Genomic DNA, 16307 nt, shown 5'->3' with positions numbered 1-16307 from the left:
ATCGTGAAGGGATTGACAACCCCTTTGTAGCGTTGGGTGCAAGTTTGCTGTTTTTGCGCACGTACATCGGTGCTTCATCTTGATACTCCTACTGGATTGATACCTTGGTTCTCAAACTGAGGGAAATACTTACTGCTACTGTGTTGCATCACCCTTTCCTCTTCAAGGGAAAAAACCAACGCAAGCTCAAGCGGTAGCAAGCTCCTGAGCCTTCCAACTGCCTAGAGCCATCCAAATGAATAGTCCAATATGTGTTATCAGGCCTATCTTCAGGAATCTGCAACTCGGTCCAGTCGTTGATGAAGTCTACGAGAGCCTGAGACTTGATTGTTGTGCGAGTCATATACTTCACATGATGAGGACCAAGCTCTATCGCCCATTTAGCAATCCGCCTAGTTGCTTCTCAGTTCTGTATAATATCCCCTATCGGCGCAGAACTGACCATAGTGATTGGGTGCTCCAAGAAGTAGTGCTTCAACTTCCGGCTTGCCATAAAAATCCCAAAGACCAACTTCTACCAATGTGGATACCGTTGTTTGGACAGGGTCAATACCTCACTGAAGAAATACACCGGCCGCTGAACAGGATATTATTTTCCTTCTTCTTTACGTTCGACAACCACTGCCACACTCATCACCTTAGAATTAGCGGCAATGTACAAGAGCATTGGCTCTTTGTCAGTCGGGGCTGCCAGCACAGGCGGCTCAGCAAGTTGCTTCTTGAGGGCCTCGAAAGCCACATTAGCCGCATCGGTCGAGACAAAGTGATCTGTTTTCTTGAGCAATTGATAAACAGGAATAGCTTTCTCACCGAGGCGACTTATGTAATGACTCAGTGTCGCGATACGACCCGCCATACGCTGGACCTTATTAATGTTAGTCGGCTTGCCAAGCGAAGTTATCGCCTTGATCTTGTCCATGTAAGCTTCTATGCCACGGTCGGACACCAGGAATCCCAACAATTTTCCTGTAGGAACCCCAAACACGCACTTGGTCGTGTTAAGCTTCATCTGATACACTTGGAGGTTGTCAAACGTCTCCTTGAGGTCACCTAGAAGTGTTTCCTTCTTCTGTGACTTTACCATGATGTCATCGACCTAAGCGCTAAGTATGGAATTTTTTTTAGATACGCTAAGTATGGACTTGACTCTGAGATAGTAGCTTCATTGTGTGAATCCTTTGCTACTCATATTGATATCCCTAAAGAGAAGTGGTTTAAATTTCATCCTCCTTTAGAAGTCAATGTAGTTAAACCCACTCCAGTTGAAGAGAAAGTCATTGCCTATAGTGATCATGTTGTTCCCAGTACTTACATCGAGAAACCACCTTTCCCTGTTAGGATAAAGGATCATTCTAAAGCTTCAACTGTGATACATAGAGGCTATATTAGAACACCTACACCCCCTGAGCAAATTAGAGTTGAACCTAGCATTGCTATTATCAAAGATCTTCTGTCTGAAGAAGTTGAGGGACATAATATTCACTTCTGTGAAGATGCTGCTAGAATTGCTAAACCTCACGTTAGAGACAAATATAGGCATGTTGGCATGTCTGTGGTTTCTGTTAAGATAGGAGTTCATTGTTATCATGGTTTATGTGACTTGGGTGCTAGTGTTAGTGCAATACCTCAATCCTTATACGATGAAGTCAAAGATGAGATTGCACCTGTTGAGATAGAGCCTATTGATGTCACTATTCAGCTTGCCAATAGAGATACTATCTGCCCAGTGGGAATTGTTAGGGATGCTGAAGTCTTGTGTGGTAAAACGAAGTATCCTGCTGATTTCCTCGTTCTTGCTACCGCACAAGATAGCTTTTGTCCCATCATATTTGGCAGACCTTTTCTCAATACCGTCAATGCTCATATTGATTGTGAGAAGCAAACTGTCACTGTTGGCTTTGAAGGGGTGTCACATGAGTTCAATTTCTCTAAGTTTGGTAGACAACCTCATGAAAAGGAGTCGCCTAGTAGGGATGAAACTATTGCCTTAGCTTCTATTGCCGTGCCCCCTACTGATCCCTTAGAGCAATACTTGCTTGAGCATGAAAATGATATGCATATGGATGAAAGGGATGAGATAGATAGAGTTTTCTTAGAACAATATCATATCCTTAAGAATAACTTGCCTGTTGAACTGCTTGGGGATCCTCCCCCACCAAAGGGTGATCCTGTGTTCGAGCTTAAACAGTTGCCTGATACTCTTAAGTATGCCTATCTTGATGAAAAGGAGATATATCCTGTTATTATTAGTGCTAGCCTCTCGGAGCATGAAGAAAAGAAGTTACTAAAAACTCTGAGGAAGCACTGTGCTGCTATCGGATATACTCTTGATCTTAAGGGCATTAGTCCCACTCTATGCCAGCACAAGATCAAAACTAATCCTGAATTCAAACCAGTTGTTGATCATCAAAGGAGATTGAATCCTAAGATGAAAGAAGTAGTGAGAAAAGAAATACTAAAGCTCCTGGAAGCGGGTATTATCTATCATGTTGCTCATAGCGATTGGGTGAGTCCGATGCATTGCGTTCCTAAGAAGGGAGGCATCACCGTTGTCCCTAGTGACAAGGACGAGTTGATCCCACAGAGGATTATTACTAGCTATAGGATGGTGATTGATTTTTGGAAGTTGAATAAGGCCACTAGGAAAGATCATTACCCTCTGCCTTTTATCGACCAAATGCTAGAAAGGTTGTCCAAACACACACACTTATGCTTTCTAGACGGATATTCTGGTTTCTCCCAAATACCAGTTGCACAATCTGATCAAGAGAAGACCACTTTCACCTGCCCTTTCGGTACCTTTGCTTATAGACGTATGCCATTTGGCTTGTGTAATGCACCTACCACTTTTCAAAGATGTATGATGGCTATATTCTCTGACTTTTGTGAAAAGATTGTCGAGGTTTTCATGGATGTCTTCTCCGTTTACGGGTCTTCCTTTGATGATTGCCTCAGCAACCTTGATCGAGTCTTACAGAGATGTAAAGACACCAATCTTATCTTGAATTGGGAGAAGTGCCACTTTATGGTTAATGAAGGCATCGTCTTAGGACCTAAATTTTTTGAAAGAGATATTGAAGTCGATAAGGCTAAGGTTGATGCAATCGAGAAAATGCCATACCCCACAGATATCAAGGGTATAAGAAGTTTCCTTGGTCATGCCGGTTTCTATAGAAGGTTCATTAAAGACTTCTCTAAGATTTCTAGGCCTCTTCCCAATCTCTTGCAAAAGGATATTCCTTTTGTCTTTGACGATGATTGTGAGGAAGCCTTCGAAATACTTAAGAGGGCTTTGATAACTGCACCTATTGTTCAACCACCCGATTGGAACTTACCTTTTGAGATCATGTGTGACGCTAGTGATTATGTTGTTGGTGCTGTGCTAGGGCAAAGAGTTGATAAGAAGTTGAATGTTATTCACTACGCTAGTAAAACTCTAAACAGTGCCCAGAGAAACTATGCCACTACGGAGAAGGAATTTTTAGCAGTCGTGTTTGCATGTGAAAAGTCAGGTCTTACATAGTTGATTCCAAAGTCACTATTCACACTGATCACACTACTATTAAGTACCTCATGGAGAAGAAGGACGCTAAACCTAGACTTATCAGATGGGTTCTCTTGCTACAAGAATTTGATATGCATGTTGTTGACAGAAAGGATGCTGATAACCCCATAGCAGATAACTTGTCTAGGTTGGAGAACGTTCTTCATGACCCACAACCTATTGATGACAGCTTTCCTGATGAGCAACTGAATGTCATCAATGCTACACGTAGTGCACCGTGGTATGCTGATTATGCAAACTATATCGTTGCCAAATATATACCAACTAGTTTCACGTACCAGCAAAAGAAGAAGTTCTTCTTTGACTTGAGACACTACTTTTGGCATGATCCTCACCTTTATAAGGAAGGAGTAGATGGTGTTATTAGACGTTGTGTACCTGAACATGAACAGGGACAGATCCTACAGAAGTGCCACTCCGAGGCCTACGGAGGACACCATGCGGGAGATAGAACTGCACACAAGGTATTGCAATCAGGTTTCTATTGGCCCACTCTCTTCAAGGATGCCCATAAGTTTGTCTTGTCTTGTGATGAATGTCAGAGGATAGGTAATATTAGCAAACGTCAGGAAATGCCTATGAATTATTCACTTGTCATTGAACCATTTGACGTCTGGGGCTTTGATTATATGCGATGGGTATACTCACATCTTAGTTGCTGTTGATTACGTCACTAAGTGGGTAGAAGCTATCCCCACTAGTAGTGCTGATCACAACACCTCTACCAAGATGCTGAAAGAAGTTATCTTCCCTAGATTTGGAGTCCCTAGATATCTAATGACCGACGGTGGTTCACACTTCATTCATGGTGCTTTCCGTAAAACTCTTGCTAAGTACGATGTCAACCATAGAATTGCGTCTCCCTACCACCCTCGGTCCAGTGGTCAAGTAGAGCTAAGCAATAGAGAGATTAAACTGATCCTGCAAAAGACTGTAAACAGGTCTAGAAAGAATTGGTCTAAGAAGCTCGATGATGCACTGTGGGCTTATAGAACTGCCTATAAAGAATCCCATGGGCATGTCTCCGTACAAAATGGTGTATGGGAAAGCATGTCACTTACCTCTTGAGCTAGAGCATAAAGCTTATTGGGCAGTCAAAGAGCTCAACTTTGATTTCAAACTTGCCGGTGAGAAGAGGTTATTTGACATTAGCTCGCTTGATGAGTGGAGAACTCAGGCGTATGAGAATGCCAAGCTCTTCAAAGAGAAGGTTAAGAGGTGGCATGATAAGAGGATACAAAAGCGTGAGTTCAATGTAGGTGATTATGTCCTGCTATATAACTCTCGTTTAAGATTCTTTGCAGGCAAGCTTCTCTCTAAATGGGAAGGTCCCTATGTTGTTGAGGAAGTATATCGTTCCGGTGCTATCAAGATCAACAACACGGAAGGTAATTGTCCGAGAGTGGTAAATGGGCAGAGAATCAAGCATTATATCTCAGGTACTCTCATAAATGTTGAAAGCAATATCATCAATACCATAACTCCGTAAGAATACCTTAGGGACATTTATCAGCCTATTTCAGACTCCGAAAACGAAGAGGTATGTGATTCGGTAAGAAAATAGAGTCCAAATCTTTTCCAATAGGAAATTTTCTCCGTTTTGGAATATTTGAAAAAATACAAAAATTGGAAGTAGTCCGAAAGTGCGCGAGGAGGCGACAAGCCTGCACGGTGCGGGCCCACCCCCTGGCCGCGCCGTGAGGGCTTGTGGCCACCTCGTGCGCCTCCCGGAATTCGTATTCGTGCAGGGGACTCCTTGTGATCTGAAAAAAATCATTATATATACTTCCGTTTGGTCTGACCCCTGCATCACGCAGATTTCCTTTGTTTTTCGTTTCGAGCCTGTTTTCTGCCGTAGATCTAGGTCAAGATGTCTTCTCAGGATTCAGAGGGGGAGAGCTATGTGGCAGATTACCTTGCAAACCCCAAGGTCTATGGGGACTTGGAACCATATGGCTGGACCACTAATGAGGAAGAAGACTATGATCCCAAGGGGAAGGAACAAACGAGTTCCGATGAAGAGGAGGCTCCTCTACCTCAACCTGGACACACTCATGTGGAGTTCGAGAAGTCGAGCCTCCCTGACTCAAGGAAGAAGCCTAAGAACTTGTTTATCCCTTCTCGTTTCTTGCAGGAGAGTAAGCAGGAATTATGCCAAAGGGTGTTGAAGCTTGAGGAGGAAAATGATGATCTGAGAGAGCAGAATTTTATGCTCAAGTGGAAATTAGACAAGCTCAAGACCTCTGCAACAACTCCTCCACCATCACCACCAAAGGAAGACAGCTGAGCATTGGTATGGGCAATCCCCTTGGCTTTTGCCAAGCTTGGGGGAGTTTCCCCGGTATCGTATCACCATCACATCATTTGCCTTTACCTTTGTTTTTAGTTTTCCTTTTCAGTTTTCTTTTTCTCTAGTAGTTTAAAAGTCTTAGTGTTTTAGTCTTGAGTTTAGCTTTGTGTCACCCCCGATGTATTCTTGCTCGTGATCCATATAATAAAGAGTGTCTTAGTTGAAGGGCTTTGCCTCTTGCCATGATCAAAAGAGTGAGAATAGAACAAAAGCATGAAAGATCATGTAATGATCTTATGAGAAGTGATGGCTTCACATATAAAAAGAATGAGGATTGAAACTTGTTGAGGGTAGGCAAACGTAGATCTTGGTCATTGTTGCAATTAATAGGAAGTGATAAGGAAGGATAGGTTCACATATAAATATATCATCTCTGACACCATCTATGATTGTGAACACTCACTAAACTATTACATGCCTAGAAGTAGATGTTGGACAAGGAAGACGGCGTAATGAATTGTGTTTGCTTGGCTCTGAACAATGTTATATGATTAGAGATCCCTTAGCATGTGACGATTGCTTCCACCTCACATTAGCCAAAACTCCCGCACTAAGTAGAGATACTACTTGTGCATCCATAAACCTTCAACCCAGTTTTGCCATGTGAGTCCACCATACCTACCCGTGGATTGAATAAGATCCCTCAAGTAAGTTGTCATCGGTGCAAGCAATAAAAATTTCTCTCTAATATGTATGATCTATTAGTGTGTGGAAAATAAGCTTTATACAAACCTATGATGAGGAAGACATAAAAGCGACAGACTACATAATAAAGTTCTTTATCACAGGGGGCAATATAAAGTGACGTTCCTCCGCACTAAGAGGACACGCATCCAAACCTCAAAAGCGCATGACAACCTCTGCTTCCCTGTGTGAAGGGCCTATCTTGTACCTTTACTTTTTGCCCTTGAAAGAGTCATGGTGATCTTCACCAATTCCCTGTTTCGCCTTTATCTTGGCTACCGTCACATGCTTGGGAAAGATCTATATTCATATGTCAACTTGGAGGTAAGTATTCATGAATTATTACTGTTGACATTACCTTTGAGGTAAGCAGTTGGGAGGCAAAACTGTAAGCCCCTATCTTTCTCTGTGTCCAGCTGAAACTTTGATCTCATGAATACCACGTGAGTTGTAGCAATTGTAGAGAACAAAAGAATGATTAAGTATGTGGATTTGCTTTACAAGCTCTTATTTGACTCTTTCTGATGTTGTGATAAATTGCAATTGCTTCAATGACTAAAGGCTATCGGTTGTTACTTCTCGGTAAGGTTCTTGATCCATGCTTTACTTTGTGAAGGAATTATCACTTTAGCATGAGAGATTATATGTTGGTATTGCTGTTCTGATCATGATCATGATGCATGCATGTTCGTATCTTGTTTTGTCGACACCTCTCTCCCTAAACATGTGGACATATTTAGTGAGCTAGGCTTTCGCTTGAGGACAAGCGAGGTCTAAGCTTGGGGAGTTGATACGTCCATTTTGCATCATGTTTTCACGTTGATATTTATAGCTTCTTTGGCTATTATTTCACTTCACGGTACTATTCTTATGCCTTTTCTCTCTTATTTTGCAAGGTTTACATGAAGAGGGAGAATACCGGCAACTGGAATTATGGCCTGAAAGTGGAGCAAAGTTGAGATACCTATTTTGCGCAACTCCAAACGCCGTGAAAATCAACGGAGATTTTTTTTCCCAATATATAAAAAAATACTGGGCGAAAGAAGTACCGGAGGAGGGCCAGGGGGTGGCCAGAAGCCTGCACGGTGCGGTCACCCCCCAGGCCACGCCATGGGGGCTTGTGGGCACCCTGCTGTTCCACTTGCCCCCTATTTTGCTATATGGAGGGTTTCGTCCAGAAAAAAATCAGAAGGGAGCTTTTTCATGGTTTCGCCGCCGCCACGAGGCGGAACTTGAGCAGAACCAATCTAGAGCTCCCGCATGACGATCGTGCCGGGGAAACTTCCCTCCCGGAGGGGGAAATCGTCGCCATCATCATCACCAACACTCCTCTCATCATAGGGGACTCGTCACCATCAACATCTTCATCAGCACCATCTCATCTCCAAACCCTAGTTCATCACTTGTAACCAATCTCCGTCTCGCGACTCCGATTGGTACTTGTAAGGTAGCTAGTAGTGTTGATTACTCTTTGTAGTTGATGCTAGTTGGATTACTTGGTGGAAGAGTTTATGTTCAGATCCTTGATGATACTCATTACACCTCTGATCATGATTACGATTATACTTTGTGAGTAGTTACTTTTGTTCCTGAGGACATAGGATAAGTCATGCTAATAATAGTCATGTGAATTTGGTATTCGTTCGGTATTTTGATATGTTGTATGTTGTTTTTCCTCTAGTGGTGTTATGTGAACGTCGACTACATAACACTTCACCATTATTTGGGCCTAGAGGAAGGCATTGGGAAGTAGTAAGTAGATGATGGGTTGCTAGAGTGACAGAAGCTTAAACCCTAGTTTATGACTTACTTCGTAAGGGGCTGATTTGGATCCACTAGTTTAATGCTATGGTTAGACTTTGTCTTAATTCTTATTTCGTAGTTGCGGATGCTTGCAAGAGGGATTAATCATAAGTGGGAGCTTGTCTAACTAAGGGCAGTACCCAAGCGCCGGTCCACCCACATATCAAACTATCAAAGTAACGAACGCGAATCATATGAACACGATGAAACTAGCATGACAGAAATTCCCGTGTGTCCTCGGGAGCGTTTTTCCTCCTATAAGACTTTGTCCAGGCTTGTCCCTTGCTACAAAAGGGATTGGGCCACTTTGCTGCACTGTTGCTACTTTTGTTAATTGTTGCTTGCAACAAATCATCTCACCACACAATCACTTGTTACCGACAATTTCAGTGCTTGCAGATTTTTCCTTGCTGAAAACCACTTGTCAGATCCTTGTGCTCCTCGTTGGGTTCGACACTCTTACTTATCGAAAGGACTACGATTGATCCCCTATACTTGTGGGTCATCAGCGCCAGGGACGGGGAGCAGCCCCGCTAGCGACGGGAATGGAACGGGGGGAGAACCCCCATCCGCGGATGTCGCGGGGGAGGCTGCCGGTGACGAGGAGGACGGCGGAATCGAGCGCCGCTCTCTCTGAATCTCTCCTCTCTCTCTCTCTGAACTTACCTGACGAGGAGACAGAAGGAGGGAGAAGAAGGGGGGCTGGCGGCAGAGGAGGAACCCTAGGCAAGGGGCTCGAACGCCGAGGGGTTAAATAGGTGCGGGGAGGGACTGTCTCGACGTCCGTGAGACCACGGCGTCGGGAGCTCTCTCTCTCTCGCGACGACCCTCTCTCTGATGGAAAGGAGGGGGGAAAGGCACGGCGTCAGGAGGTGGAAGAGGGTCACCGAGCGGGCTGCTACGCGAAGGAAAGAAAGAAAGGAGCAAGGCCGAGGTAAGAGGAGGGAGCCAGCCCACGTGGGTTTCTTCGAAATAAAAGAAAAGGGTTTTTCCTTTTTAAATAAACACCAGAGCAAATCAAAATACCCACAGCAACACAAGGTTTTGAAAATAAAAATAATAACACCTCGGGCATGAGGGAATTATGCCCTATTTAAATAAAATGCAAACCTTATTTTTTGGACAACTAAATTATTTCCAAAACAGGGATTTAATATGCTGTTTTATTAAAAACTCCAATTGATTTAAAGCTTAAAAACCACAAGACAATACCCCCTCAACCACAGGTTGATTCTTTGAAATTATAACATTTTTAAAACAGATGCACTCAAGGTTTGACACACAAGTTTAGAAATATCAAAAGGGGAAGGCTTTGCCTTGTTTGAAAAGCAAAGTTTGAGAAGCATTGTTTTAAACCAATGGTTTGAAAACACCACAACATCACATGGCTACAAGCAAGCTAGCAAACAAGATGGAACAACTAGCAACACCAGAGTGAAAGCAAAACAAATGAAATGGATGATGGCATGCTGCAAAGTGATGACATGAAAAGAGCCACATGAAATGATGACTTTATAACATTCAAAACATGGTTCCACAAAAGGAAAGGATCCCAAAATGGCAAGGATTACATCTGGGGCATTACACTACAAGAAGATCTCGACCCGAGATCTAGGACTGAAAGAACTCTGGAAATTCGGAACGGAGGTGATCCTCGCGCTCCCAAGTGGCCTCTTTATCGAAATGATGTGACCATTGCACCTTGAGGAACTTGATTGACTTATTGCGGGTCTTGCACTCAGTCGTCTCAAGAACTATGATTGGATGCTCATGGTAGGATAGGTCGGGTTGAAGGTCGATATCCTGAAGATCAACTGTGCGCTCGGGAGTCTTGAAGCATCTCCGGAGCTGAGAGACATGGAACACGTCATGCACATTTGTGAAGTTTGAAGGGAGCTCTAATTGATATTCAAGGTCGCCTCTCTTGCCAACAATTCTGAAAGGCCCAACAAAACGAGGAGAAAGTTTCCCTGTGATGCCGAAGCACTGAGTGCCCTTCATAGGAGACACTTTAAGATAGACGAAGTCATCGAGCTCATAAGACATGTCATGATGCTTTCTATCATAGTAGCTCTTTTGACGGGACTGCGCTGCTTTGAGATTATCTCGAATGACACGACACATCTCTTCTGCTTCAGCAATCATGTCATTCCCAAGAATCTGACGCTCACCAGTCTCTGACCAGTTGAGAGGGGTACGACACTTCCTGCCATAGAGAATCTCGAATGGAGCTTTTCCTGAACTTGCTTGATAGCTGTTGTTATATCAAAACTCAGCAAAAAGTAGGCAGTATTCCCACTTCATGCCAAAGGAAATGACACAGGCTCTTAGCATATCCTCGAGGACCTGATTGACTCTCTCCACTTCCCACTAGTCTGAGGATGAAAGGCTATGCTGAATCGAATCTTAGTACCCATCATAGACTGAAATGAGTCCCAGAACTTGGAAGTAAAGATGCTTCCTCGATCCAAAGAAATCAGCATTGGAACACCATGCAATGAGACTACCCTTGACGTATACAACTCTGCAAGTTGAGCTGCCAAGATAGACTACTTGACTGGAAGGAAATGAGCGACTTTGCTCAACTCGTCGATGACAACGAAGATGTCATCATTACCCTTCTCGGACTTCGGAAACCCGGTGACGAAATCCATCTCAATATGGTCAAACTTCCATTCGGGAATGGGCAATGGATGCAAAAGACCTGCTGGACGTTGATACTCTGCTTTCACCCTTCGACATACATCACATTCATTTACGAACTGAGCAATATCACGCTTCATGTGAGTCCACCAGAAGGTCTGTTTCAAATTCTGATACATCTTGGAACTTCCTGGATGTATCGAGAGAAGAGAGTTATGAGCTTCTTCCATGATAACCTTTCTGAGATCCCCTTTCGAAACAACAAGACGATCCTAAAAGAATAATGTATCTCTGGCATCAACACTGAAGCACTTATATTTGGGAACTCCCTTTGCCAAGCCAATCTTAACTTTCTTCACCATTGCATCAAGAAGTTGAGCTTGTCGGACTTGGTCTTCCAAGGTAGGAGAAATCTGAAGATTAGCAAGAAATCCCTGAGGAACTAACTGAAGGTTGAGCTTTCTGAAAGATTCACAAAGGTCAAGCTGGAGAGGCTTCAGAATGAGACTGTTGCAGTAAGCCTTCCTGCTCAAGGCATCTGCGATGACATTAGCTTTGCCTGGAGTGTACTTAACGCTCGGATTAAAATCTTGGAGCATTTCCACCCAACGAGTTTGCCGAAGATTGAGGTTAGGCTGGGTGAAGATGTACTTGAGACTCTTGTGCTCGGTGAACACTTCAGCCTTTCTTTCCAACAAGAGGTGTCTCCAAGTCATCAGAGCATGTACCACTGCCGCCGACTCAAGATCATGAGTGGAGTAATTCTTCTCACTTGGCTTTAACTGCCTCGAGGTATAAGCTACCACTTTCTTTTCTTGCATCAACACTGCACCAAGACCTTGAAGAGAGGCATCGCAGAACACTTGATAAGGTTTGGAGTCATCAGGAGGAACCAAGACTGGAGTAGAAGTGAGCTTCTCTTTGAGTGTGTCGAAGGCCAAGTGACACTCTGGAGACTAGACATACTTCACACCCTTCTGAAAAAGACTTGAGAGAGGCTTAGCAATCTTGGAGAAATTCTCAATGAATATTCTACAATAGCTTGCAAGCCCGAGAAAGCTTCGAAGCTGCTTCACATTTTGCGGAGGTTCCCACTCAACAATGGCTTGCACCTTCGACGGATCAACTTTGATGCCCTCGACAGAGATGATGTGCCCAAGGTAGACAACTTCTTTCAACCAGAACTCACATTTGGAAAACTTAGCATATAACTTATGCTCTCTTAGCTTATCAAGCACAAGCCTGAGATTTTTTCATGCTCTTCCTCAGTTTCCGAAAAGACCAAAATATCATCAAGATACAACAAGAAGAATTCATTCTTGAATGGGGATAAGATATAATTCATCATCCGACAGAAGGTCGGTGGAGCATTGGCCAGACCGAAAGACATCACCGTGTACTCATACGAGCCAAAGCTTGTTCTGAAAGCAGTCTTTGGAATGTCCTCTTCGCGAATGCGAATCTGATGATAACCCATCCTGAGATCAAACTTCGAGAAGATCTTAGCCCCTTTCAATTGCTCAAACAGCTCATTAATGTTAGGAAGTGGACACTTGTTTTTGATCATCTTCTTATTCAATGGACGGTAATCGACACAGAGTCGTTCCGTACCATCCTTCTTCTTGACGAAAAGAACTCCACAGCCCCAAGGAGACGAGCTTGGTTTGATCAGAACTAGACCCTCTTGCTCATCAAGTTGTTTCTTCAGCTCCTTTAGCTCTTCTGGACCCAGTTTGTACAGCCGTTTACACACAGGCTCAGTACCCGGTTCAAGCTCAATTACGAACTCAACTGCTCGGTGCGGAGGCATTCCTGGCAGTTCTTCCGGAAAAACATCTTCATACTCGCAGACCATTGGGACTTGCGAAATTGGAAAGATCTCACCCTTCTCATTCAAGGAAAATAGACGGGCCATGTCATCACGCGCTGCGAAGATAATCACGTCCTCCGAAGAATGAGTTAGCTTCACTTCTTTAGCTTCACAATCAATAGAAGCCTTGTTCATAGCCAAACAATCCATTCCAAGGATCAAATCAATATCATAGTTGCCAAGGACAATAGGAGAAGCCAGAAAGGCATAATTACCCATCTTGACAGAAACATCCGGAACTACCCAACGAGAACTCATAAGCATCCCCGAAGAAACAACTTACATCCCGCATGCTGGCCCATGATCATCTGGCACATGTGCCTTTGCACCCATGCACACGCACACACATACATGTGCTCACACACACACTCAAGTGCATATACTCACTCATACACTACATGAATAGGTGCAACATGAGGGGTTAGACCCTCTTGCACATGTGCATTTGCAGCCATGCACACACACACACATACACATGCACATGCACTCATGTGCACACACACACACATACACTTGCATATGCACTCATGTGCACACACATACACTCACATACACACTAGGACTCAAAATAAATAAAGCACACCAACACCATACCATGGTTTTAAAAAGAAACAAAACAAAACTAAGCAGCAAAAGGAAAAGAGAAAGAATTAAAACAAAGAAGAAACACAAAATAGGTGGTTGTGGGAAACGAACCCACACCCCCTGGTTACAACACATGTACCCACACCACTCTGTTACTGCTACGACGCTTGACAGAGAGGGGGAAAGAAGCAAGCTAAGCTTCTCTATGATGCTCTGCTACTAGCGAAATACACAAATAAGAAAAAGGGGCCTGCGGGGATCGAACCCACGACGCGCTGCGCGTGCCCAGGCTCTGTTGCCACTGCGCTACGGATGCGTTACTGACAGAGAGGGACGGCATGTTCTTTTGAGCAGCCCCTCTGCAACTAGCACAACCACGCGGCGGCCGGAATAGGAGAAACGCTCCGGCGACCATCCGGCGATCTAATCGGGCCGGCAGGCTACGGCGCGGAACACTGGGTCTATGGGGGCTCCATTCCTGAGCCAAACGCATCTCGAGGAGACCCATAGCAGCGGCGCAACGGTGCAACTAACTACGGCGACGGCGGCGACGGCAGAGGACTACGGCGACGCTACACGCATCTGGAGACTCTACGCGAGGGGAAGAGGAAGGACGGGAGGAGGAGCTCACCCTGGTGCTCGGAGATGCACTCGCTACCGAGTAGAGGAAGGAGAGGGGGAAGGCCTGTGGCGACCCGACGCTCCGCTCCGGCGATGTCTTCGTGGAAGAGGCGCCAGGGAGGGGGAGCAGCCCCACTAGCGACAGGAATGGAACGGGGGGAGAACCCCATCCTCGCGAGCGCCTCAGACGCCGCGGGGGAGGCTGCCGGCGACGAGGAGGACGGCGGAATCGAGCGGCGCTCTCTCTGAATCTCGCCTCTCTCTCTCTCTCTCTGAACTTACCTGACGAGGAGATAGAAGGAGGGAGAAGAAGGGGGGCTGGCGGCGGAGGAGGAACCCTAGGCAAGGGGCTCGCACGTCGAGGGGTTAAAAAGGTGAGGGGAGGGACGGTCTCGACATCCGTGAGGCCACGGCATCGGGAGCTCTCTCTCTCGCAACGACCCTCTCTGTGATGGAAAGGAGGGGGAAAAGGCACGGCGTTAGGAGGTGGAAGAGGGTCGCCGAGCGGGCTGCTGCGCGAAGGAAAGAAAGAAAGGGGCAAGGCCTAGGTAAGAGGAGGGAGCCAACCCACGTGGGATTCTGTGAAATAAAAGAAAAGGGTTTTTCCTTTTTAAATAAACACCACAGCAAATCAAAATACCCAGAGCAACACAGGGTTTTGAAAATAAAAATAGTAACACCTCGGGCATGAGGGAATTATGCCCTATTTAAATAAAATGCAAACCTTATTTTTAGGACAACTAAATTATTTCCAAAACAGGGATTTAATATGCTGTTTTATTAAAAACTCTAATTGATTTAAAGCTTAAAAACCACAAGATAGTACCCCCTCAACCACAAGTTGATTCTATGAAATTATAACATTTTTAAAACAGATGCACTCAAGGTTTGACACAGAAGTTTAGAAATATCAAAAGGGGAAGGCTTTGCCTTGTTTGAAAAGCAAAGTTTGAGAAGCATTGTTTTCAACCAATGGTTTGAAAACACCACAACATCACATGGCTACAAGCAAGCTAGCAAACAAGATGGAACAACTAGCAACACCAGAGTGAAAGCAAAACAAATGAAATGGATGATGGCATGATGCAAAGTGATGACATGAAAAGATCCACATGAAATGGTGACTTTATAACATTCAAAACATGGTTCCACAAAAGGAAAGGATCCCAAAATGGCAAGGATTACATCTGAGGCATTACAGTATTTGAGCCATCTCTTCACGAAGTTTAGCCAATTCAGCGTTAACTTCCTCTTGGTTATCAGCCATCACAACTACTACCATGAGTTTTGACATCTCGGGCATCATATCTGACATGGCCTAAGCCGAGGTCTTCCGTGATCCGCTGGCCCCATTGGCGGTTGCCGCGTTCGGCTGGTCCTGAGCCGTCGTGGCTCCTGCCATATAGATGGCGATTTGGCGGGGTGGTTCTTGCGGCCCTTCAGAGATCGTCACCTCACGAAAACCGCCCAGCCTTCCCTCGTAGAGAGGGCAGATCGAGTCAGTATCTCCCATTGATGACTCGCCATCAGAATTGGCAGGGGTATTTCTACCAGCTTCCGGCTCATCCAGGAGGCTAGTCCCTTGCGTGAAACCGACGAAGACGCGACGCCGTCCAATCCGAGACGTGGTGGGTTGGGCGAGCCGAGCCGGCTCGACGATGTCGGTGCAGATGTCCGGCTCGAGAATTGGCGCTTCGATCTTGTCGATGAAGACTTGGATCTTGCCGAAGGGGACCCGGTATCCTAATTCGATTGAACTGGCCTTGGGACCCCAGCTCGAATTATCGATGTAGTCATGAGTCCGACCACGTAGCTCCCGAACCCTGGAAGGGGTCCCTTCGAGAACTCAACTCCACTGTGCGTAGGCCCCACGATGGGCGCCAACTGTCGTGGTTTTGTCACGGCAGATGTCCTCGTGAAAGGACTTAGTGGCGAAGCCATCGCAACTATGTGGCAAATCAAATGGGTTGTTCGGGAAAACGGGAGACGAGTTTACCCAGGTTTGGCCCTTCAGATTGAGGTAAAAGCCTACGTCCTTCTATGTGTATATTGTTGTCGAAATCGATTACAAGGGTGTGGATTCGCTTGACCTAGCTCTCGATTGATGTTAACTTAGCCCTATCAACCCTAGAGACTCGCCTTTATATACAGGTCGAGGCTCTTGGTTTACAAGAGTCTGGGTCATA

The sequence above is a fragment of the Hordeum vulgare genome, chromosome 4H (assembly GCF_904849725.1).
Source record: "Hordeum vulgare subsp. vulgare chromosome 4H, MorexV3_pseudomolecules_assembly, whole genome shotgun sequence".
Lineage (NCBI taxonomy): Eukaryota > Viridiplantae > Streptophyta > Magnoliopsida > Poales > Poaceae > Hordeum > Hordeum vulgare.
This window is presented reverse-complemented; position numbering follows the sequence as displayed.